This window comes from Etheostoma spectabile, unplaced genomic scaffold (genome assembly GCF_008692095.1).
Source record: "Etheostoma spectabile isolate EspeVRDwgs_2016 unplaced genomic scaffold, UIUC_Espe_1.0 scaffold00018566, whole genome shotgun sequence".
Taxonomy (NCBI): domain Eukaryota; kingdom Metazoa; phylum Chordata; class Actinopteri; order Perciformes; family Percidae; genus Etheostoma; species Etheostoma spectabile.
Genome location: NW_022604328.1, coordinates 58536 through 84898, shown reverse-complemented (window position 1 = coordinate 84898; position 26363 = coordinate 58536). Strand labels below are relative to the sequence as shown.

General features: G+C 39.7%; 7 non-coding genes across 7 annotated transcripts; 2 read left to right on the top strand and 5 right to left on the bottom strand.

Moving 5' to 3' along the window:
- Positions 1–4137: 4137 nt before the first annotated feature.
- Positions 4138–4211, top strand: trnan-guu (transfer RNA asparagine (anticodon GUU)). Its single transcript has one exon. It is a non-coding gene; the product is annotated as a tRNA-Asn (tRNA).
- Positions 4212–9406: 5195 nt separating this feature from the next.
- Positions 9407–9487, bottom strand: trnas-aga (transfer RNA serine (anticodon AGA)). The gene has a single exon. It is a non-coding gene; the product is annotated as a tRNA-Ser (tRNA).
- A 122-nt stretch (positions 9488–9609) lies between these two features.
- On the bottom strand, positions 9610–9681 carry trnag-ucc (transfer RNA glycine (anticodon UCC)). The gene has a single exon. It is a non-coding gene; the product is annotated as a tRNA-Gly (tRNA).
- Positions 9682–18007: 8326 nt separating this feature from the next.
- trnag-ucc (transfer RNA glycine (anticodon UCC)) lies at positions 18008–18079 on the bottom strand. Its single transcript has one exon. It is a non-coding gene; the product is annotated as a tRNA-Gly (tRNA).
- Positions 18080–18245: 166 nt separating this feature from the next.
- trnay-gua (transfer RNA tyrosine (anticodon GUA)) lies at positions 18246–18333 on the top strand. Its single transcript is given in 2 exon segments — positions 18246–18282; positions 18298–18333. It is a non-coding gene; the product is annotated as a tRNA-Tyr (tRNA).
- A 4796-nt stretch (positions 18334–23129) lies between these two features.
- On the bottom strand, positions 23130–23202 carry trnaa-agc (transfer RNA alanine (anticodon AGC)). Its single transcript has one exon. It is a non-coding gene; the product is annotated as a tRNA-Ala (tRNA).
- A 1910-nt stretch (positions 23203–25112) lies between these two features.
- Positions 25113–25185, bottom strand: trnaa-agc (transfer RNA alanine (anticodon AGC)). Its single transcript has one exon. It is a non-coding gene; the product is annotated as a tRNA-Ala (tRNA).
- Positions 25186–26363: the final 1178 nt, after the last annotated feature.

Sequence of the window (26363 nt, the reverse complement as noted above, 5' to 3'; positions counted from 1 at the left end):
ATAATACTCACCCCGTCCCTGTTGCTTTGTTTTCTACTGTTGATAGGTTAACAACCCTCCAGCCAGTAGCATCTGAACTTTTATCTACCAAAGCCTGCAATGACTTTGCATCCTTCTTCAAAGACAAAATTCTGAAGATTAGACAAACAGTCAGTGCCTCCATATCAAGTACAGTCATGTGTTGTCACAGTGTTCAAGCAAAACAATTTCCATATGACAGAATTTCATATAATCAACCATGAAAACCTGGAGGACATTATACAACATCTGAAATCCTCCTCCTGTTGCCTTGATATTCTACCAACGGGTGTTTTCAAAAGTGTTTCAACTTGTTTGGCTTCTGATCTTCTACAGATTGTGAACACGTCTCTTCTTTCAGGTATCTTTCCACAGGCCTGAAACTGCAGTAATCAAGCCACTTTTAAAAAGAACAACCTAGACAAGTCACTAATGAGCAACTATAGGCCAATATCAAACCTTCCGTTTTAAGTAAAATCATTGAAAAAGTAGTCTTTAACAACTCAACCATTTCTTGTCACTAAGCAACAGTTTTGATACCTTTCAGTCGGGTTTCCGACCACACCACAGCACTGAAACGGCTCTTGTCAAAGTCTTTAATGACATCCACCTTAACAGATAATGGCAAAATTTCAATCTTAGTATTACTTGATCTCAGTTCTGCATTTGACACGGTCGACCATGACATATTACTAGACGATTGAAAACTGGGTAGGACTTTCTGGCTTAGTACTAAACTGTTTGAATCCTACCTAAAAAATAGGGATTACTTTGTGTCAATAGGTAATTATGCATCTGAGCGTACAAATATGACGTGCGGAGTTCCGCAAGGCTCCATTCTGGGGCCTCTTCTGTTTAACATCTACATGCTTCCACTGGCTCAGATTATGGAGAAAAACAAATAAGTTACCATAGTTATGCGGATGACACACAAATTTTACATAACCTTATCGCCAGGGGACTATAGTCAAATACAAAAACTGACTAACTGCATCAAACAAATTAACGACTGGATGTGCCAGAACTTTCTGAAATTAAATGAAGGAAAACTGAGGTATTTGTTTTGGAAAAAAAGAGGAACGATTAAAGTCTGCGCTCAGCTTCAAACAACAATGTTAAAAACAACAGACAAAGCCAGAAATCTTGGTGTAGTCATGGACTCAGACCTGAACTTTAACAGCCACATTAAGACAATTACAAAGTCAGCCTACTATCACCTAAAGAACATATCAAGGTTAAAGGACTTATGTGTCAACAGGACTTGGAAAAACTGGTCCATGCTTTCATCTTCAGTAGACTTGACTACTGTACGGGGTCTTTACAGGTCTCCCTAAAAAATCAATCAGACAGCTGCAGCTGATTCAGAACGCTGCTGCTCGAGTCCTCACTAAGACCAAGAGACTGGATCACATCACTCCAGTTCTGAAGTCTTTACACTGGCTTCCTGTGTCTCAAAGAATTGATTTCAAAGTACTCTTGCTAGTTTATAAATCCCTTAACGGTTTAGGTCCAAAATACATTTCTGATCTGCTACTACACTATGACCCCCCCAGACCTCTCAGGTCATCTGGGACAGGTCTACTTTCTGTCCCCAGAATCAGAACTAAACAGGGTGAAGCAGCTTTCAGTTTCTATGCTCCTCCTATCTGGAATAAACTCCCAGAAACCTGTAGATCCGCTGCTACTCTCAGTTCTTTTAAATCAAGGCTGAAGACCTTCCTTTTTTATGCTGCCTTTCTTTAAATTAATGCTAATTTCTTTCTTATGCTGCACTGTAACTTTTATTCTTGTGTTTTATGTGTCCTAATGTTTCTATTTTGTTTTTAACTGTCTATCATGTGTCTTATTGATTTTTAATGCTTATGACTTTTAACTGTTTGTATTGTGTTTTATCTGTTTTAATGATTTTGTGTAAAGCACTTTGAATTGCCTGTTGCTGAAATGTGCTATAGAAATAAAGCTGCCTTGCCTTGCCTTGCCTACGTCCTGCTACGTCCTGCTGTGCCTTGTAATGCCGCACAGCGTCCTGCTATGCCATGAACTACTACAAGAACTTCTACAAACTACTAATTTTTCTATTTTTGTTATTGCCACTCTTCATTCTAACCCCAACCGGCCCGTCAGACACCGCCTACCAAGAGCCTGGGTCTGACCGAGGTTTCTGCCTAAAAGGAAGTTTTCCTCGCCACTGTCGCACTGTTGCTTGCTCTGGAGGAAACTATTAGAACTTTTGGGTCCTTGTAAATTCTGGAGTGTGGTCTATCTGTAAAGTGTCTTGAGATAACTCTTGTTATGAATTGATACTATAAATAAAATTGAATTGAAAATTGAATTGAATTGAATTAATTAAGCAAAATGAACAGAACAAATTGCAGCGACAAGAAACAGACTTGCTGTTTAATTTTGTCAACAAACAGAGAAGAGATTAATTTTACAGGTCTGTTGTGTTTTTTGTTGTTCACATCAGTGTGCTATGATGTGAATTTTTACCCTGTGTCTTCCATGATGCAGCCCAGCTAAGCATCTGGGCACCTGCAGTCCCCTGTAATGAAGACAAGGAGGAAGAAGAGCATAGATGAGTGGGAAAAGGTGACTCAAAGAAAGGACAGTAAAGGAAAAAAATAATGTGTTAATTGGCATTTACAACCCAAGATATAACACTTCACATGCTGCAGCGAGAGTTATGATCAGCAAAGAAGAATAGACTTTCCATAGAACTGGCACCTAGTGACAGAGGTATGGAGAGCCTATAGTGTGTGCACTGAGCTCTTGTCCTGACGTTAAATAATAGGCATAATGGCTCTTCAACATTAGTCAGAGCCCAGTGTTCAGTGGCAGCAATGTTCTAACCCCGCCCCCTCCTTCTTGGACACAGGTGACTTGTCACCCAATAGAAGAGTCTAATGACAGAAGAGAACTGATGGACACGGATCCAACACCCAACTCTCTCTCCAACACCCCCCCTCAAAAACATCCCTCCTCCTCTCAATCCTTCCACATTGATCTTGCTTGGATCATTTATTCAGTTAAGCGCCGGTTTATTAGATCTCTCTATCGCCCCCCTGCATTATCAAGGTTTCATGTTATCTTTACCTGCAGAGTTGCGTACGTTGTTCCACCTCATGCCGATGTTCTGGCCGAGACTCTGGCACAAAGTGATGGCCTACATTCCCATACTGGAACAAATACCCATTGGAAAACTTTATTTTGAGATGGGACAATATTAATATACAATGCTAAAGTTAACTTGGGCTGCACCAAACATGGTGTACTTACCAGAATTAAAGTAATGATAATGATAAAATAAGGGCTACAGCCAGCAGCAAGTTTAGCTTAGCATAGAGACTGGAAGCAGGGCTCTGTCAAAACGGTGACAATAGCCTTAAAAGTTGTTAAGTCTGTACAAAACAAAAGTGTAAAAACAACATAAGTAATGAAGTTAAATCAGTACTTCTACTTTTACCAGAGTATTTGTTAACACAATTATCTGTACTTCTACTTGAGCACGGGCAGTGAGTACTTTTGCCATCTCTGACGGCCTCTGTATTGTTCTGTTTAGAGTATGTATATATTGTGTGTATAGACTAGTGTGTACATTTTTTTGTTTCGGTTGTTTGTGTTTTGTGTGTAAGCACAGTGTGAGCAACAATGCTCCAAAGAAAAATTCCTCGTATGTGTCCTCATACCTGGCGAATAAAGCTGACTCTGATTCTGATTCTGATTCTGATTCTGATTCTGGTATGCAGGTCACTTGATGTAATCCAAGCAAATACATAAGGCTCACCCAACAGTTTTGTGATACGTGGCGTGTAACTGTATGTCAATGATCAAGTTTGTTGCTGTGACCAAGAAACCACCAGCATGTTGACTGATACATCATCAGTTCCCAAATTGTCTTGGATGCCAAATATTTGAATTCAAAGTCAGAATCAAGTGACATTTAAGAACAATACATGCACGTCCAGCTTCTACATTTCCAAATGAGTCAGCTTCCCAATTTCTGAGTAACAGGAAAATAGCCTGATAAGCATACATGTGCAGCGCAACCTCAAAAAGCCATAAAGCGAATGCTTGTGGCTTAAAGATCGAGCTCCCGCTCAAAACACGCAGACAGGAGCAGTCTCTGTGGCGCAATAGGTCAGCGCAGTCGGCTGTTAACCGAAAGGATGGTGGTTCAAGTCCACCCAGGGACGTTAGATGCTTAAATAACCTGGAGTAAGCCAACTCTAGGGTTTATCATTCTGCAGGTAAACATAGAGCAGCCCAAAGATAACCCAAGTGGCCTTACCTTTATCTGAAGGTACAGTTCTGAAAACCATGTACTGTACATATTAATCTTTACGGTCATTGGTATGCAGGTCACTTGATGTAATACAAGCAAATACTTAGGCCAGATAGAGACAAAAGTGAGAAAAGAAAAAGAGACTAGCTGTCTAAAGGATAACCAGTTGAGATAGTGTGAGTCTTTGAGAACTGTAAGTCATATAACTGATGTTGTCAGTTCATTTAAACTAATGAGGAAGAATTTGACAAATCAAAATCAAGTTCAGAACTTATTCTTTCAAACATCACACCTGAGTCTCTCAAGTCCTGACCATTCCCTGACCGGAATCGAACCCGGGCCGCGGCGGTGAGAGCGGCGAATCCTAGCCACTAGACCACCAGGAGTCACATCTATCAAAGTTATCTTTGTAGATGTGAGTTTTCTTTTCACTTACTGGAATGACTCATATTGTTTAGGCGAGGAATGGCGCCTGGCTAGAGCTTCAGAAGGCAGGACATGACAGATTACACATCTGTCACTAGTCAGTTTGTAGTCTTAAATACCAAGTCTCTTGCTGTTCCTTGACTAGTTGGCCACCCCTGCTTTGCATCGCTCCAGGTATGTAGAAAAAAAATCTGTTATGCACCTTTGCATTGCGCTAAAATGTCAAAATTTGGACCTGAATCCAACAATAACATTACTTGACACTCACATACATTGGTTTTCAGTTAAAAATGTTGGTTAGGGGTTAGTTACTGCTTGAAAAAATGAAAAGAATTGTTATTGAGATGGAGGCAGATGAAGTGTTTATGACCCATCAATGATGACAAAAGGATACATCCACTGTCGGGGTCTGATTTAAAGGAAATGGTACTCTTTAAAACGTTAAACTAATGAGGAAGAATTTGACAAATCAACCAAAAACTTGCTCTTTTAAATCTGTATCTGTCAAGTCCTGACCATTCCCTGACCGGGAATTGAACCCCGGCCGCGGCGGTGAGGGCACCAAATCCTAGCCATTAGACCATCAGAGAGTTACATCTATCAAATTTAATTTAACATATTGTTGGTTATATTGTTTTAGGCAAGAAATGGCGCATGGTTAGAGATTAGAAGGCAGTGGTGCAAAATGCAAAACTGCCTGTTTATTTATTACGTGGTAATATTACAAAACAGAGGTGTAGTGATTACTGGAAATGCTTCTGGTAGTTACTGTCAAACAACCATAATCAGTGGTGGAAAATGCAAAACTGCCTGTTTCAATTTTATTACATGGTAATATTAGAATAACAGAGGTGCAGAGATTAGAGGTGCAGAGATTACCTGGAAATACTTACCATGAAATATGTCTTGTCCTTCACGCACGTAACGCTGTGCAATCTGACCAGCAGCTAAACACCTTCCACCATCAAGCACTGGCGACCGGGATCCTTGTAACACGTTTATTTGAGTAACAAAGGGTGAAACTGGGAGAAAACACAATGACCAGTTACTTAGATAGTAATGAGTCACAGATATTAAACAAAGATAATTGTAAAAACAATATAACTACACAACAGGCTAGCAAAAATGTAAGATGAAATAAAGAAACACGTAATGTATTGTTATACAGTGTACGTAGTATAACCTATGTTGGGTATCTAAATAAACTAAGATATACTTACATGTGGCATTACCCAAGATAAAAGTGGCAAACTAGCTTACTGAAGTATACCGTCAGTTAGGGCTGAACAATATTGTGTTTAAGCATCGACATCGCGATGTGCGCATGCGCGAAAGTCACATTGCAGGACGTTACGATGTTGACGTTAATACTTTTTTGCTGCTTGATAGAAAAGTAACCTTTCACCGTTTCTCCTTTACATGATTATTACCATCCGACCGTTCCCCTTTAAGACAGGTAGCCATGTGGGCAACGTGTGGATGTGACGTTAGTCCGACGGGGTTGGTATGGGAAGTGAGGCTCTCCGTGTGTAGAAAAGTAGCCTACCGTTGGCAACAGCTGCCTCTGACACAGTGATGTCATAGTATTTGATGGTAGTGAGTGACGCTACAGTAGTTGGGGTTTTATGTTCTCCTCAAATACAAACTAAACCCCTGATTAATGCAACAAATCACAACGTCTCCCGGCCATTCCCACCGCAGAAAGCTGCTACCAGTCAGGCTAAAGCTAATATAGTTAGCTTAAAGAAACAAGCAGAAAGCTGCTACCAGCCAGGCTAAAGCTAAAATAGTTAGCTTAAAGAAACAAGCAGAAAGCTGCTACCAGCCAGGCTAAAGCTAAAATAGTTAGCTTAAAGAAACAAGCAGAAAGCTGCTACCAGCCGGTCTAAAGCTAAATAGTTAGCTTAAAGAAACAAGCAGAAAGCTGCTACCAGCCGGTCTAAAGCTAAAATAGTTAGCTTAAAGAAACAAGCAGAAAGCTGCTACCAGCCAGGCTAAAGCTAATACAACTAGCCCAAAGAAACAAGAGGCATGCAGGTCTGGTCAGTTTATCAAACTGACGAGCTGGCCTCGCTAGTCGACCACAACCTGAAATTTAGAGGAAGCAACATGCAGTCACTGTCATTCACGTTAACCTGGATTGATTACTATATGAATACAATGGTGTCATGCTAGTCAACCAGCGTATTTCTACCTGATGTCCCTCTCCAAAATCACTTCAGAAGAGTAATGTTAGTCACAGCGCTTACTTGCTTTGGTGTTTGTAAAGCAATAAAGTTCAACAAAGAATATGAAGGTAAATATGGTGCAAATGTGAGAGCGCGTAGATGTGATGTGAGCACTTAGAGAATATGATTTGAGAGCTTGTAGAAAAAATTCTGTACTTGTACTTTATTTCATTTTTTTTTTCACTTCAGTCACTTTTCCACAGCGGCGAGTCTGCACCTCTCGACTTTTGCAACACTTCTTGCGATACATTTGGTGCAAAACTAAGTTGTACCTGTGGACTTAGTCTGTGGAGCTCTGAGCCAACAGGATGGGGGGGAGGGGCCAGCAGGGTTTTTATCCCCAGATGAGGGACAACTCTGTCCGGCTTATTTATGTAGCATGAAAGCTAGCATAAGCTTACTAGCATCCAGCCCGCTTCTAAATACTGTAAATACCTTTTAATTAGCTCAACACTTTTTAACAGTTAAACTGAAACACTGGCGCTGAGCTCCAGGTGCTGCAGACGATCCGCCGTCAGTGGGGCTCGGCCAGCGGGGAAACATCGCTAGAAATCTCCGCTGCCGACCTCAACGGGATCTGATCTCCAGCGGGACATGGAAAGCTCCAGACCCGATAGCAGCGGCGCAACCCCCCATGAGCCCACCGCCAGTGTTGGGGGAATAGCAAGCTAGCGTTAGCAAACTAACCAACAAGCCCGCTTAAAAAAAATAAAAATGTAATTTAAAAGGCACGCATTATACCCATTGATGGCGGTCCGTCCGTGGCTGCAAGACCTGGAGCTCACCGCCAGTGTTTCAGTTTGACTGTTTAAAGTGTTAGGATAATTAAAATGTATTTATTTATAAGCGGGGTTAGTTTGCTAACGCTAGCTTGCTATTCCAACAACACTAGTGGTGAGCGGGTCTGAAGCTATCCATGTCCGTCTGCAGCTGCAGGACCTGGAGCTCACCGCCAGTGTTTCAGTTTGACTGTTAAAAAGTGTTGAGATAATTAAAAAGTATTTGTTTGGAAGCAGGCTGGCTGCTAGTTAGCTAACGCTAGCTTCCATGCTACATAAATAAGCCGGACAGAGTTGTCCCTCACAGAAAAAAACACAGGTAAAATTAAAAAACGCTGCATAAGCTTTGCTACTGTGTGTTTATTTAAATATAGGTACACCTACATGTAGGTTGACGAGATTGCAATATAAGCCTATATATTAATATTAGGAGTATCCATATGTCAAGGGTGTATATTTTCATTAGGCGGTGCAGTACAGCCCGATCCAGCAGAGGAGAGTTCTAGCCCGACCAGGCTCCTCTCTTTACATTGTAAGCCTCACTGGGTGTCCAAACTAAAATGATAAGAGGCAACTTGGTTGACTCCTTACTGATGTTTATATCTGTACTCACAATGCCCTTTTTTTAAAACACCAGCCAATCACAAGTCTTACATGTGAATGATCAATGTGTGAGTAATCAGGGAGCTCAAATAAAAGATAGTTGCAAGGTCTACCAAATGTGTAACTTTACAAGCCGTAAAATGTTGGAACCTTGGTTGCCACAGATTCCCAAACTCCCCTCAAAATGTCGATCACACATTTCCAGCCCTAGTTGGTGCTAGCAGAGCAGAGTGGCGCAGCGGAAGCGTGCTGGGCCCATAACCAGAGGTCGATGGATCGAAACCATCCTCTGCTAATTCTGTGTTTTGTATCAGCAGTATATTTCCAAGTGTCTGAAGTGAAATGTCTCTCCACCTGCTGAAGAGTAAACTTAATGTCATGTTGAGATTATTTCATCCATAAATAAAGACAGTGCTCATACACTTTTATTCCTGCTGTAACACCCATAAAAACTGGAGTGTAATACAGTAAATATACTACACTACAGGTGATAAATACTGTAAATAGAAACTGTAAAACATGTACGTTTAAAGTGCTTGTTGTGCTGTCTACCAGTCAGATTACCACAGGAGGTAATATCTGTTGCAGCTCTTTTAAAGACTCTACCATAATACCTGCTGGAGATGCCAGGTCCTCATACATGTAAAGCATGAGCTCTACCACTGAGCTACATCCCCTGAAGATTTTGGAATTCTTTTGACTTTTTTCTGAGATCGACTCAGACTAATCTTTATTAATCCTTTTGGGATGACTCTCGCAAGGAAATTGAAATGTGTTGTTGATGGCTTTAAAACCTGTAAATGCAACTACGGTAGCTGGAAATTAAACCTGGGCAAAATGATTGCACTGCTACGATATAAATCATAGTCAAAAAGTTCCCACACCTGTTCCCTTTCTGCTGGACAATACAACGCTCACTGCAAATCTTGAAACACAGACAGATAAGAAATGGTGGAGAAAGTTGGCTTCCAGTACCTATGAAGTAACACAACAATGTCCATGAAGGCACAAGTGAAATTAGGGTTACTGTGATGTGTCATTGGTTTGCCATTATTCTGGAAAAAACCTTTCGTCATTGGCAGGATTTGAACCTGCGTGGGAGACCCCAATGGATTTCTAGTCCATCGCCTTAACCACTCGGCCACAACAACCTGAAAACAATACTCATACCTGTTTGCACAAATGTCTAATATTTGATCAAATCGGGTTGGGCAAGTAACCTTTCTGGTTACTTCTTGACAAATAAAGCAAGTAACCACACAATGAAAACTACTGCGATGGCTGGGAATCGAACCCAGGTCAGCTGCTTGGAAGGCAGCTATGCTCACCACTATATCACCATCGCTGGACAAGACAGTTGGTGTCCTTAAACGTTGTCTTTTTCTTTTTCCTTTTTATTATATTAAGGCATTAAGATCAATTTCCAAAAGTAAATTTTTTTGCAGAGATTGCAAAGCCAGAAATCTTGGTGAAGTCGTTGACTTAAATTTTAACAGCCACATTAAGACAATTACAAAGTCAGCCTATCATCACCTTAAGAAAATATCAAGGGTTAAAGGACGTATGTGTCAACAGGATTTGGAAAGACTTGGCTATGCTTTCATCTTCAATAACTTTTAAATCAAGGCTGAAGACCATTCTTCTTGATGTTGCCTTTCTTTAAATGGTTATTCATTTCTTTAATGTTTAATTTTGTATACTGCCCTGTAACTTTTTATTCTTGTGTTTTATCTGTTTTTATTTTTTAACTGTTTATTCTTGTGTTTTATCTGTTTTTATTTTTTAACTGTTTATTGTTGTGTTTTATCCAACCAAAAAGGGAGCATATCAATTAAGCTGACTCTACATGGATCCACAGACACAGACAGTGCACTACAATTTCCATTTTGCCCGTGTCTGGTAACTACTACTAACCAATTGAAAAGTTTATGAACATTTGTCCAAACAGGTATGGCACTGCTTTTCAGATTATTGTGGCCGAGTGGCTAAGGTGATGGACTAGAAATCCATTGGGGGGCTCCCCGCGCAGGTTGAAATCCTTCTGACAGCAAAAGGCAGGCTTTAAGAGTGGTAGCAATCCAATGACACATCACAGACTATCAAATTGCAGATGTACCTCCATGAACAATGTTGTGTTATCTCATAGGTACTGGAAGTCACCACAAATGTATCTCTTATCCTTTATTTTCAGTCTGTGTTACAAGATTTGCACTGAACATTGTATTTTTTAAATTTTGTATTTAAAAAGCAGAATAATATGGTTTAAAGAGGCTTATCTCGACAGTGTTAGAACACCAGGAGGACTTCCTGGCGACCATGTTACACACACTCACACACTCTCACTCACACACACACAATCACACCCACATACATTCTCACGTACACACACACAGAAACATATATACACACATACATTCTCACAAAGACACACACACACACACGCACACAGACAAACACACACACAGTCTCACTCACACACACATACACTATTAAGGTCATAACGTAAGTGTGATTTGGAATTGAATGTGCAGCGTTCCCAGTGTATTTATGTTATGGAATTAAAAGCTATTCTAAGGATGATTTTGATAATTATTCACTGTTTTATTCACTATTATTCTGAACACACAACTGTGTGTGTCAGTCCCTCCAGCATTTCGCAATGTCGTAATTGTACAATTCACACAAATTCAACCAATCACCGTGACTTTGGTGCGACCCCCAATTTTGACCAATCACTGCAACTTTTCCGTAAATTTGACCAATAACCAGAGTCTCCCCTGACTTCAACTAATCCAAGCAGTCCCACGTGCCAGTCTTTGTCTCAGTATGACACACATGGGGGATGCAGGAAAAACTGGAGACGTATCGTACAGGATGACCTAAACTGAGAACAGCTACAATCATAATAAGTGCAGTGATGCGTCAAAGTCAAATACTTTATCAAACCATAGGAATGTGTCCGAGGCCAGGTGAGGAATTAACAATGTAAAGATAAACAAGCCACAGACACATGTTCAAATTCGATTAATTCAACAAATAGTCTTAAATCCTCCAGCCAGTTTCATATTACACATTTGCAGCATCCTAAGCCTTTTTCTAGAAGATTAGTACAAACATTTAGCCTAGAGTAATTTTATTTTCCTCCAGTTATTTTTAAACATTTAAAAAAACAAAGACATTGCAACTTTTATTGCAAGACAAAGCTTTACAAAAGCTCCCGCAAAAATCTGGCATTTTGGACTGCAATAATCGCAAAAAAAAAGACAAAAAAAAATAATCTGGAACTGATGTCTCCATCTGTTGAAAAGTACAATATATAACCATTTCCCCAGGTGTGTGTGCGCAGGTTTATTTAGGAGAGCACAATGTGATCTTTTGCAGGTCTCTGGTACTGTGTGCATTTCCATGTGTTGGAAAGCACAATGTTACCATTACATGAGGTAGTTTGCAGCTGCTGTTTGTATTATTGTGTGTTTGTGGGGGCCCGTGTATGTGTGCAGGTGTTTTAGTGGGTCTTTACATGTGCTCATCTGCTATAAAGCACAATAGTGTTCCATTGGACCAACAGGTCAAAAATTGACCTAGGAAAACCAAACACTATGTATTTTAAAACCCTAAAATTCATAAATTTCATCAATAATAAAATTTTAAACCCATTATTTTGGTTAATAGAAATTCATTTCTGATAAAGAAACTTACCATGTAAAATTTGAAGTGTTGATCCCTAAGTGATCACCTTTTTGTGCAATTGTTTTAGTTTGGAGGCATGCATAAAGTAATGGCAAAAAGAAACCGTTGTGCTTCCTGGCAGATTAAATCATTCATAGCTTACAATTTATCAGAGAAGTATGGTAAAATCAGTTCAGTTTAATATCACCACAGATATAAGTAGGTACATGCAGAAACATGTCAAAGGCTCATCAGGTTGACAAGGTAACAAGCGTCAGGTTGGCGGCCTGGTCGCCCAGCGTCAGGTTGGCAGCCTGGTCGCCCAGCGTCAGGTTGGCAGCCTGGTCGCCCAGCGTCTGGTTGGCAGCCTGGTCGCCCAGCGTCTGGTTGGCAGCCTGGTCGCCCAGCGTCTGGTTGGCAGCCTGGTCGCCCAGCGTCTGGTTGGCAGCCTGGTCGCCCAGCGTCTGGTTGGCAGCCTGGTCGCCCAGCGTCTGGTTGGCAGCCTGGTCGCCCAGCGTCTGGTTGGCAGCCTGGTCGCCCAGCGTCTGGTTGGCAGCCTGGTCGCCCAGCGTCTGGTTGGCAGCCTGGTCGCCCAGCGTCTGGTTGGCAGCCTGGTCGCCCAGCGTCTGGTTGGCAGCCTGGTCGCCCAGCGTCTGGTTGGCAGCCTGGTCGCCCAGCGTCTGGTTGGCAGCCTGGTCGCCCAGCGTCTGGTTGGCAGCCTGGTCGCCCAGCGTCTGGTTGGCAGCCTGGTCGCCCAGCGTCTGGTTGGCAGCCAGCGGTTTGGGTCCGTTCAGGGGCAATTGAACATCTGCAAGTTTTTGAATAGCTGCCTCAGCTTCTACTTCATTGGTTTCCAGTTGTGCTGAAAAATACGTAGAAATCGTTAATTCCCAACTACCCTTGACATTAATACTGTAAATAATTTACCATTAAGGCTTCTTTGTTTTTGATTAAAAAGTAAAGTATTAAGACTTCCTTTTAAGACTTGATACCTCCAAAACATTTAATTGGTAATTAGGCCAGTGGCGTTTGTTTACATCATTACAGAATCTGTATTGAGATTAAGTTAGCACAGCAGTTGTGTTCATGTGCTGCATTTACTTGGTTTGGGAAATTACACAATCTCTACAGAGCCACCTTAGCTTAAGTTGGCTGACTGACTATATAAATGTCTGAATAATTTGAGAAGCCAGCTTTATACCCACATTGTATGGTCAAAATAGCTTAAATTAAACATGGGTTGGAATCCCCGTTCCAAAAGCCAGACAACTTAACCTTAATTTACTACATTGTGCCACAAAGAACCTCAGCTGTAAAACACATTTGCAGCATTTTCCCAATATGGTTTCATAGAACCTGCTCACCTTTTTTAGCAGCTTGGATCAACATGGACTCCATTGACTGGAGAAGTGCAAAGGCCCTCTTCATGGAGATATCATTGGGAGACACATCTGCAGTTCAAAATAAATTCAGTTAGTATCCGTAAGTAGCTCTATAAAGATTCTGTCACTAATGTTCTTACCTCTAATCATTCTCCTCTGCAGCGCATCATCATGTCTTTCATTTGTGCCGCCAACTGGCAAACTCAAGCCTGAGGACAATGCAACTGCGGTTAATCAAATGTTTCTGCTGTTTGACGCCACATATCATGAACTTGCTAAATTTCATTTCAGTAATTGAGTAATTTACCCTACTCTTTACATTCGCTATACTCCACTACATATTTGAATACAAGCTTCAAACAGAAGAAATGTAACAACCTTTGTTAATCCAAACAGTCAGCACACAAACAACAAAGACCCAAACAGCTGCCATCACTCCAGTCACCAAGAGAAACTGGTTCCTGTGCTACATGCCAGGTAAAAACCATCATGCAGGTAGCACAGCTGTTGCTGATCAGCTCTGATTGGCTCTCTCTGCAGAGTCAGTGCTAGTTGAGATTCAGCCCATGAAAAATGGGAATTTGGAAGCAAGGGACATGTACAGACTATATTGTAAAGAAAGTCCAGGAAGTTGTGTTTTTTACAAGAAAGAAAGTCAATGATGTTTGTCTGAACACTGTTAGACTTTTTATTGTATATTTGCGTTAACTTACTGGCAACGTGCTGTAACTTCCTGATTACAGTATCATAACTGCACATGTTTTTTTACAGTATAATACCCTTACTGTAACTTAGTTTTACAGTAGTAAAAATACCCTTAGTTTTACTGTTTAAAGAACTCAACAGTGGGAAAGCCCCAGGGATTGATTAAATTCGTTAAGAAATATTGTAAGGAGAGGCTGTCTTGGTTGACATACCTCTTTAACATTGCGTGGAGGTCTGTGGCAGTGCCTAAGGAGTGGCAGACCAGGGTGGTTGCTCCCCTCTTCAAGAAGAATGGCATCTGCCCATTACAGGAGTATCACTATGCGCAGGCTCCTTGGTAAACTCTACTCCAAGGTCCATTACACCATGGAACCTTTAGAAGTGTTGCAGGGGTATGCTAGGCAGTTTCTTTCATGATATCCACATGTGTGCTATTGAAGGCACACAACAATCACAACAAGGATGAAAAAGCAACAATTATTGGCTAACTTAAGTCATTTAGTTAGCTAAGCATCCAGAGGATGTGGAAAAAAAGCAAGTCAAGAACAGGTTTTGAAGGACTTGCCACAGACAGTGAATACAGCAGTAGATATGTCTGCTATGTACAAACACATGGTAACTTTACATCTGTTGACAATAAAGATGCTCACAAAATGCTGCACTTACAATTGCGTTTCTTGTGCACATTCATGTCCTCTTAATTACAAAGAACTGCTAAGTTCTTTATTCCCAATATCATTGGAAATATCATGTCTCAGAAAAACAGTAGCTGTCAGAAGTGGGATTTGAATCCACGCCTCCAGTGGAGACAGCGACCTGAACGCAGCGCCTTGGACCGCTCGGCCATCCTGACTGATCCAACAAATGCAGTAGGACCTGTCTCAAAAATTATAATTTAATATAGTAAATTAAAGATGTCGTGATATAGTAGGTTCTCAGTCATCCATGTCATAGTTGACAAGGGAAGGTTTCTCAACTGTCAGTCCAAATATATGGGCGTTCATGGAGACATGGAAGAAAGTCACCAGGGTGGCAATGTGCTTGACAAAGGCAATACATTGCGCGGGATGTGAAGGCAATGTGCAATACAGGCCAAATCCTATGGTGGGAATCAATATCCACTAATGTTTCTGTCAACAATGTCCACCTGAATCCAGAAATGTCCCTGCCAGATGGGAAATAGACCTGACAATTGGATCAACATTGTGCAATTATCTTCAAAATGTCCAACTGAGTCCACAGATATACCTGCCAGATGGGAAATAAACTGATAACTGTCTTTGTGGTCTAAATGTGTCAAATATTTCCGTACAATGTCCACATTGAGTCCAGATGTGTCCGTTTTGGTTCCTGATCCATGCTATTACCCCAAAAGTTCACAACTAGGCCAAGGGCAACTGGACTTGGTAAAAGGTTCTCCGCAGAAGTTTTGTCTCTCATCCAAGAGACTTCTTTAGCTGTTTTTTTTACACAGAAAGGGTTGGACACAGTGCCCACTCCCCCACCCATATCTGACAATTGAAAGCTGTGGGGAAAGGGGGGTTCCAAAGCTAATAGACCATCAACAAGCAGTTCTGATGCACTATGCTGGCCCATTCAGGATGAGCACTGTATACTCTGACTCTATTGCCCCTTATCAGATTAAAGCTGTTAAACCTAAGGCAGACCCCTGGCTAAATGACACCACAAGGGCCCTTAGGCAACACTGCAGACAAGCTGAACAAAGATGGAAAGACAATCTACATGTGACACTGGATGTATTAAGGGACAGTCTATCACATACCAGAATGCTGTGAAGGTGGTGAAGATGCAGCATCTCTCTTCTGTCATAGCTAGCAATTGCCACGAACCTAGATTGTTATTTAATACTATTAACTCCGTCATAAATCCATGCACCTCTGCTCCCACAGATGTGTCAATTAGTACATGTGAGAAATGTCTTGGTTATTTTATTGACAAAGTAGCATCTATCTGGGAAATAACCAGTGCTAATTTTAAGGTATTATTATCTGCTTCTCCTACACACTCAGCTGTGTTTGAGGAATTTAAGCCTGTGTTGAGGTTGTACAACACATGAAACCTGCCAACTGTCCCTTAGACGTTGTCCCCGCCAGAATCGTGAAGGAGGTTTTTAATAGCACCATTGGGGCGAGTCTTCTCACTCTTTTTAAGTAAATTGCTAAGCCTGTACTTTGTTACTTTTACTTGAGTAAAGAAGTTAAATCAGTACTTCTACTTTTACCAGAGTATTTGTTAACACAATTATCTGTACTTCTACTTGAGTATGGGCAGTGAGTACTTTTGCCATCTCTGATGGTGGTTGGTATGCAGGTCACTTGATGTAATACAAGCAAATACACAAGGCCCCACCCAACAGTTTTGTGATACGGGGCGTGCAACTGTATGTCAATGATCAATCTTGTTGCTGTGACCAAGAAACCACCAGCAAAATGACTGATACATCATCAGTTCCAGAATTTTCTTGGATGCCAAATGTTTGAATTTAAAGTCAGAATCCAATTGACATGTAAGAACAGTACAATGCACGTCCAGCTTCTACATTTCCGCATGAGTCAGCTTCCCCAATTTCTGGGGAACAGGGAAATAGCCTGATAAGCATAAATGTGCAGCGCAACCTCAAAAAGCCATAAAGCAAATGCTTGTGGCTTAAAGATCGAGCTCCTGCTCAGAAAACATCAGACAGGCGCAGTCTCTGTGGCGCAATAGGTCAGCGCAGTTGGCTGTTAACCGAAAGGATGGTGGTTCAAGTCCACCCAGGGACGTTTGTAGCTAACAAAGAAGCCTAAGGAGTGCCAGACCTGTTATTGTTTTTAGGGAGCAGATTTACAGCTATACACTTTGTGGCTCACACAGTGGCTAAGCTTTGTTAACAACAAAGATGCCATTTGAACCTCCAGAAACTTGCTGGTAAGAAAGCCCATGCAGACCCCCCCCCCCGTGCCTGTGATCAGGATGGCTGCAGTATCTAAGTAGTATGTGTTTTATGATTGTACTTTTGTTTTTGAATGGTACATGAACATATTTTAAAGAGTGGTTTTATATGCTGCGAATTTTGGCTGTTTTGTTCACTTGAGGTATTTCCGTGTAGTCTTTGGTCTTGGACAGTTACCTTGCAATCTAAAACTGTATATCCTATTGTCTCTAGAACAATAGTTGGCAGTTGGAGGAGTAATGGCTCTTTACAGTAAATATGCAAAAGAAGATGTTCACAAATTCAGCCCAGGTAAATGCTCAGCCCATATTCACACAGACCTAAACGTACTCACTTAATGCTGGTTACAATATTCTAATAATCAACAATGCCAGCGAAAAATGAAAAAGTGTGATAATTTTTTTAAATAATATATTAGCAGTTTTTAATAAAGTATTGGCTTTTTACTTGCAAAGGTTTTTTTTCCATAACATTAACAAGCATACCGTTGGTTACGGTCCCTGTGTCTAACACGAAGTGCAGGTAGTGTGGCCGAGTGGTCTAAGGCGCTGGATTAAGGCTCCACTCTCCGCTCTCTGGAGGCGTGGGTTCAAATCCCACTACTATGTTGTGCATATATTACATAGCTGGAAGCCAACCAATGTGGTCTCTTACAGCTGTGTCATTTGGCCTGAACTGGGTGAAGTAACTGGAATCATCCGTCAATCACCTTGCTGGGATTGTTCCTTGTTAACCTGAGGTTCAACGATTGGTGAAACCTTCCTTTCCAGCACTTTGGAGTAGAAAATCATCAAATAATTGTGATAATTAATTGTGATCTCCATATTGATCAAACTAATTGTCGTTATCATTTCGGCCATAATCATGCAGCTCAAAGAGATTTTATCAAACCAGGTTGGGCAAGTAACCTTCTGCTGACTTCTTGGAAAAAAAAGCAATTAACACAACTCAAAGAAAGCTACTGCGATGACTGGGAATCGAACCCAGGTCAACTGCTTGGAAGGCAGCTATGCTCACCACTATACCACCATCGCTGGGCAATGCATTGTTCACTTCAAATCTTGTAATACATCTGGGCATTGAGACTCAAAGTGTGCTCTATCACTGAGCTACAGCCCCTGATGAGTCAGAAATTCCCTCCAGGGGGTCCTGTGTTTTCACATTCACAAGAATGGGAAGTGCATAAGCATGTGCTAACTCCCTTCGATAGCTCAGTTGGTAGAGCGGAGGACTGTAGACGCATAAAGCTGAAATCCTTAGGTCGTTGGTTCAAGTCCGGCTCGAAGGATCTTGTTTTTCCAAAGTTTCCTTTCGAGGATCAATAAAGTATTTCTGATTCTGATGTAGAGATGGACAGACAACCCAAAAGAATAATATTTCTTGCCGGGACATAACAAGAAACAAAAAAAAGAGTTGCGTTAGACAGAGTTAAGCCCTGACAAAATAGAGAACTATAGACAAAAGTTGTGGAATAGTGCCAAGTGTTTACTTTAAGGTTTGTACTATAAAGTACAAAAGTGGATGTGGCCTAAATGCTGGAATAGCGCCACCTATCGAATGATGTGCCAAATTTTAAACTTGGCCATTCCTCGTTAGTATAATGGACAGTATCTCCGCCTGTCACAATACTACACACAGACTACTCTTGAGGGGAAAGTGGCCCTTGGCTCAGCCTGTGTTCAGCGTGGGAGAAGAACTCTTGATCCTAAAAGGGAATATTGTCAAGCGATGGAAAGAGTACAACTCCTGGACATGACCAACACGTCTCAAGGCGCAGCAGTGTGTCAAGTCTGGGCACCTTAGAATTCCTTTTATGGTCTTCGCAGATAATGTGGTTCTGTTGGCCTTATCAGGCAGTGATCTACAGCGCCCACTGGGGTGACTCATGAGGGGAAAGCGGGCCTTGGCTCAGGCTGTGTTCAGCATGGGAGGAGAACACCTGACCCTAAATGGGAAGGCTAAGACCCTAAATCAGGCTTTCAGTACCTATGGGATAATACAATATTGTTCACGAAGGCACAACTGAGATTTTTTATAATGTGATGTGTCATTGGTTTGCTACCAACGCTAAGGATGCCTTTCATTGTCGGCAGGATTTGGACCTTCGTGGGGAGACCCCAATGGATTTCTAGTCCAGTGCCTTAAACACTCGACCACGACGACTCAAAAAGTGGTGATAAACCAACTGCTTGGAAGGTAGCTATGCTCACTACTACACCACCATCACTAGACAATGTGATATTCACTGCAAATCTTGCAACCCATCTGGAAATTGAGACTGATTTTTGCATTAATTAACATAAATGCAAGGAGGTCACGACATCCCACAACACTGTGCTATACAAATTTGCACAAATCCTTTTCAACTGCTGAGTAAAGCAGGACATGGGTAAAGTGCACAGAGTTGTTAGACACTAGAGATGAGCCGGATACTCGGCAGAAACGAGTATCCGGTACGGATAAAGCACTTTTGCCAAATACAAGAATAATACGAGTAATACGAGTCCATATCTGTGCTCGGATTGTTAAAAAATCTGACTGACGTGTAGCTGACTGTGTCTGCGTTCTGTGATAGGCTAGTCACAGCACCCCTCCCCTACACTATTCTGTGATAGGCTAGTCACAGCACCCCTCCCCTATACTATTCTGTGATAGGCTAGTCACAGTACCCCTCCCCTACACACAAAAAGTGTGTTGTCATGGAAATACTTTTCTAATCAGCAATAAATACAACAATTTCTGTTCAACCCGTATCTATTGCATGCTTAAAATAACATACTGGTTAAAGCCCCACCGATTTCCAGACAACCCAACCCACTTCCGGGTTAAACCCTGTCCACTTCCGGGTTAGGCCCCAGTCCGAGTACAGATACAGATACAGATAATGCTGTACTCGCTCATCCCTACCAGGTACTTTAAGATCAAAGGGTAAGATCTGTAAATGTCTCTGATAAATTGCAATTCTATTCTCCTACACAGTATTATATTTTTATGTTAACAATACATTGCAGTTCTAGTGTTATTTGTGGTCGGTTCTGCTTTTATTTTGAAATGTTTTACGCTATGATGTTTGACGCTACACTTCCGGTCATACTCTCTTCACAATGTGTTGCTCACGCATCGTCAGAGCGGTAAAAACTTGTAAGTTATTAATCATTCATCCATTTGAATTTTGTAAAGAAAAGGTTCGCATTGTGATTTACTTTATTATTCTTGTTGTTTGCACATGGTATTTCTAAGAGCTCCAACTGTGAGAATGTGTCAAGCTAGAGAGCATGCAAGTTAATGGAGGGAAACTTGTTGATTAGCGCCCTCGGAGAGCGGAATAAGGTCATAAGAAGTCATCAGTTGGGCCTGTGCCTCGAGGAATGGGGGTATTAGTATGACTAGGAGGGTTGGATTAATTTAGACTAACATATTCTCCATCACCCAGCCAGGTTTCAGTAAAACAAAACAAATCAATATCATAATCTGATATTAATTCATTCATCATCTTGCTCAAGGTTAAGGATTAAAGACACAGTTACTTTAACATCAGAGGGTAAGGTCTTTAATCTTCTGAGGTATGATCCCATCCAGAACTGTGCCATAGCTGCAGTCTTAGGATTTCTGGATGGGGCCGTGGCTGCTGTTATGTGTATAGCTGTAAATCTGCTCCCTAAAAACAATAACAGGTCCGGCACTCCTTTTCCTCCTTTGTCCTTTGGCTTCTTCATCACTCTTCTTTGTACTCGTTCCCACTTAGACCTTTACAGGAAATAAAAGATGGCTTGTTCCAGGTCTAAAATCATTTTCTGGGTGGGATAAAAACAGAGCTGATGAGTAAAAGCAAAGGTAAAATCACTGCCTTGATGATTAAAACCATTGCTTCTAGTGTTAGTCCTCTAAGTCTCCAGTATCCTACTCTCTAACTAACTTTCCTTACTGTGTCTGGCCAATTTGTTTCCCACACCCTTCCCAATGACATTTTTTGATCGGTCCTGGTCACAGTCCGGGGGAGTCCTGTCGTCTCAGTCGCTGTCCACGGCCCATGAAAATCATCTTGCTTCTATTATTTAGCTGCTGTTAAGACTCTGAAAAATGTTGAAGTAAACTATTGGCCACTTGTCTAGCCTTGGTGTTTCTGAGGGAGAAAGCCTCTGGGTAACATGTTGCATAATCACAAATCACTACGATGTAGTGGTGACCTGCCCTACTCCTACTGTTAAGGAGTTTAGATCGGTGGTTAGAGTCACCTGCTGCCTCCATGTCCCTGCTCGACACCCTCTGCTACAATTTTCCATGTCTCTTCTCTCTCTGTCTGTCTCTTTCTCTCACCCCCAACCGTTTGAGGTAGACTTCTCCCCACCCTCTTAAAGAATGCAAGAATGCCTCTCCTTGTCTCAATCTCAGAAATAACCACAGAATCACAACTTCCATTCATGTGCTTGTGCCAGTATTCAACCACCTGAAAGTCACTGTATTTCCAGTATCAGTTGTTTTTTTTGTTTTGAAACACCTCGTGTGAGGGTTGAACTCACGACCTTCAGATTATGAGACTGACGCACTGCCTACTGCGCCAACGAGGCTACGAAAGTACTCACGATGGTTGGGAAAATTTCGTAAAATTTGGTCTTCAATCTTAATAAAAACAATGTATGTGGAGACTTATGTACTCCACATACTTTGCCAAACTTTGCGTAGGAATCGGCGTACGCCCGTCCTACGCCGGTTTTAGGTCGTATGCACGTTTCAGAAATGAGGGCCAATGTGAGCACAATAAAGAGTTCTTGAAGAAAGGTTTGTACTTTAAAGTTCTAGTTTTTTTCCAACTCTTCTGGTAACACTTGGCACTATTTCACATCTTTTGTCTGTAGTTCTCTATTCTTTCAGGGCTTAACTCTGTCTCCCCCGCCTCTTTTTTTGTTTCTTGTTATGTCTTGGCAAGAAGTATTATGCTTTTGTGTCGTTTGTCCATCCGTCAGGCCAAAGAAACAGATACCAGCATGTAACTTTGCAAATCAGTGGCTCACCATGGCCGCCATCAAAGATGCCATTTGGACCTCCAGAAACTTTCTGGTAAGAAAGCACATGCAGATCCCATTCCCTCAAAACGTGAATCACAGATTTTCCAGCACCTGGACTTGATCAGACTGGGAATATGCCAAAGAGATGTTCACAAGTTCAGCCGAGGTAAATACTCGGCCCACATTCACACAGACCTAAAACTACTCATTTAATGCTGGTTACAATTTTCTAAAATAAACAATGTCAGAGCAAAATTGCAAAGAGTGAAGGGTGTTGATAAAAATTTTAATAAGGGATTGGCTCATTATTGCCAACCTGATATCGTGAAGACAGAGACAGATCCTTTTATTCTTCCTTATTTCTTGTTGGAGAACAGAAGAACTCAGTTTTGTTTTTATTTTTCTGTTTGCATCAGTTTTCAAACCCGAGCACCTTATTTAGGTTTTGTTGCAGGAATGTTTTACTTTGAAAGAGTGTAAAACAACTTCCTAATAAAACAGGTTGAACTATCTGAGGTTTATTCATAAAGTGTGTGTGCGTGTGAGTGTGCTTGTTTGTGTGCGTGTGCTTGAGTGTGTGTGTGTCAAAAAAAACAATGATTCAGTTTGAAATATATTTTCATCCACAAATTAATTAAATTCAAAGCCTCGTAGTAACTCATAGTATAGTACGTCAAAATATTCATAAAAAGTCATAGTATAGTATGTCGAAAATTCATAAACGTCATAGTTTAGTATGACAAAAATTCATAAAATGTAATAAAAAGTCAGAGTATAGTATGTAAAAAATTCATAAAAAGTCGTAGTATAACATGTAGAAAACTCATAAACACCATAATTTAGTATGACAAAAATTCATAAAATGTCATTAAAAGTCAGAGTTTAGTATAACAAAAAAATCATAAAAAGGCATAGTATAGTATGTCAAAAAAGTCATAAAAGTAATAGGATAGTATGTCAACAAAAACATAAAAAGTCATAGTATAATATGTTGAAATATTAACAAGTAACAATATTAATAAGTAACAAGTCCAGATTTATAGTGCTTGTTGTAAAGCAAGAAGAATCTGAAGTATTCTGGAGAATGCGGGCATTGATCCCGCTACCTCTCGCATGCTAAGCAAGCGCTCTACCAATTGAGCTAATTCCCCCTTTTCAAAAAGAGTCATAGTATGTTGAAAAAAATCATAAAAGTCATAGTGTAGTATGTCAAAAAATTCATAAAAGTCATAGTATAGTATGACAAAAATTCATTAAATGTCATTAAAAAGTCATAGTATAGTATGTCGAAAAATTCATAAAAAGTCATAGTATAGTATGACAAAAAAATCATGAAAGTCATAGTTTAGTATGACAAAAAATCATAAAAGTCATATTATAACGTGTCAAAAAATCATAAAAGTCATAGTATAATATGACAAATATTCAAAAAAAGTCATAGTATAATATGACAAATATTCAAAAAAAGTCAGAGTATAGTATGTCAAAAATTCATAAAAAGTTGTAGTATAACATGTCAAAAATTCATAAAAGTCATAGTTTAGTATGACAAAAATTCATAAAATGTCATAAAAAGTCATAGTTTAGTATAACAAAAAAATCATAAAAAGTCATAGTATAGTATGACGGAAAAATCATGAAAGTCATAGTTTAGTATCTCAAAAAAGTCATAAAAGTCATAGGATAGTATGTCGACAAAAACATAAAAAGTCGTAGTGTAGTATGTCGTAACAAGTCCAGATTTATAGTTCTTGTTGTAAACCAAGAAGAATCTAAAGTCCTCTGGAGAATGCGGGCGTTGATCCCGCTACCTCTCGCATGCTAAGCAAGCGCTCTACCATTTGAGCTAATTCCCCCTTTTCAAAAAGAGACATATTATGTTGAAAAAAATCATAAAAGTCATAGTGTAGTATGTCAAAAAATTCATAAAAGTCATAGTATAGTATGACAAAAATTCATTAAATGTCATTAAAAAGTCATAGTATAGTATGTCGAAAAATTCATAAAAAGTCATACTATAGTATGTCGAAATATTTATAAAACGTCATAGTATAGTATGACAAAAAAATCATGAAAGTCATAGTTTAGTATGACAAAAAATCATAAAAGTAATATTATAACGTGTCAAAAAATCATAAAAGTCATAGTATAATCTGACAAATATTCAAAAAAAGTCATAGTATAATATGACAAATATTCAAAAAAAGTCAGAGTATAGTATGTCAAGAATTCATAAAAAATTGTAGTATAACGTCAAAAATTCATAAAATGTCATAAAAAGTCATAGTTTAGTATAACAAAAAATCATAAAAAGTCATAGTATAGTATGACGGAAAAATCATGAAAGTCATAGTTTAGTATCTCAAAAAAGTCATAAAAGTCATAGGATAGTATGTCGACAAAAACATAAAAAGTCGTAGTGTAGTATGTCGTAACAAGTCCAGATTTATAGTTCTTGTTGTAAAACAAGAAGAATCTAAAGTCCTCTGGAGAATGCGGGCATTGATCCTGCTACCTCTCACATGCTAAGCAAGCGCTCTACCATTTGAGCTAATTCCCCCTTAGTCATGGTATGTTGAAAAAAATCATAAAAGTCATAGTGTAGTATGTCAAAAAATTCATAAAAGTCATAGTATAGTATGACAAAAATTCATTAAATGTCATAAAAAGTCATAGTATAGTATGTCGAAAAATTCATAAAAAGTCATACTATAGTATGTCAAAATATTTATAAAAAGTCATACTATAGTATGTCAAAATATTTATAAAAAGTCATACTATAGTATGTCAAAACAATCATGAAAGTCATAGTATAATATGTCAAAATATTCATAAAATGTCATAAAAAGTCATAGTATAGTATGTATAAATATTCCTAAAAAGTCGTAGTGTAGTATGTCGTAAAGTAAAGTATGCTAAAGTATGTCAAAAAATTCATAAAAAGTCACAAAAAGTCATAGTATAATATGTCGAAATAGTCCTAAAAAGTCGTAGTGTAGTATGTCGTAACAAGTCCAGATTTATGGTTCTTGTTGCAAAACAAGAAGAATCTAAAGTCCTCTGGAGAATGCGGGCATTGATCCCGCTACCTCTCGCATGCTAAGCAAGCGCTCTACCATTTGAGCTAATTCCCCTTTTAAAGAAAAATTATAGTATAGTATGTCGTAGTTAAGTATGACAAAAAAAATCATGAAAGTCATAGTATAATATGTCAAAAATTCATAAAAAGTCATACTATAGTATGTCGAAATATTTATAAAACGTCATAGTATAGTATGACAAAAAAATCATGAAAGTCATAGTATAGTATGTCGACAAAAACATAAAAAGTCATAGTCACTTCCTTAAAAGTATGTTGAAATATTCCTAAAAAGTTGTAAAGCAAGAAAAATAAATGTCGGTTATGCCGAAATAATGTTGGTTGTCTCTTAAACAATGCCTTTCGTTGACAGCAGGACTCAAACCTGCATCCATCGCCTTAACCACTCGGCCACGACAACCTGAAAAGCAGCATTTTACCTCTTTGCACAAATGTTCATAAACTTTTCAATTGGTTATTAGTAGTTACCAAACAAAGGCAAAGTGCAAATCGTAGTGCACTGCCTGTTTCTGTGGATCCTCATGGAGGCAGCTTGATTGATTGACATGCTCCCTTAATTGTACCATAACAGAGATCTAATGTTTTATCAAATCGGGTTTGGCAAGTAACCTTTCTGGTTACTTCTTGACAAATAAAGCAAGTAACCACACAATGAAAACTACTGCAACGGCAGGGAATCGGACCCATGTCAACTGCTTGGAAGGCAGCTATGCTCACCACTATACCACCATCACTGGACAATGCAGCTTCTGTCCATTTTTACAGTTCATTGTCCGTCTGGATTTATTTGATAAAAAAGCATGTAAAACATCAACCCTGTGGTCTACAGTCAAGATATGAACATCATTTTTTTTAGGACAAACTGGGTTATTAGAAGATTTGGGTTGCAGTGAGGTCACTTGCATGTTAAAAATGGTTGTAGGACCTTAAAGACAAATAAATAAAACGGAACATGAATCTCACAGACATGTATTGATATCACAGACAGAACAGTAAAACCTAAGCCATTTTCCTCTCTAAAACACTTCTCATATGTCTTGGGAGTCACACGATGAAGAAATAATCATTATAACTTATACAGTTGACAAAATACATACATTTTTTCAAAGAAAGTCCAGACGCTTTTGCCCTCATGACATTTACTTATGCCATTTACTTATAACAATGACATATGTATTGATATTACACACACAGCAATGCTACACAAACATT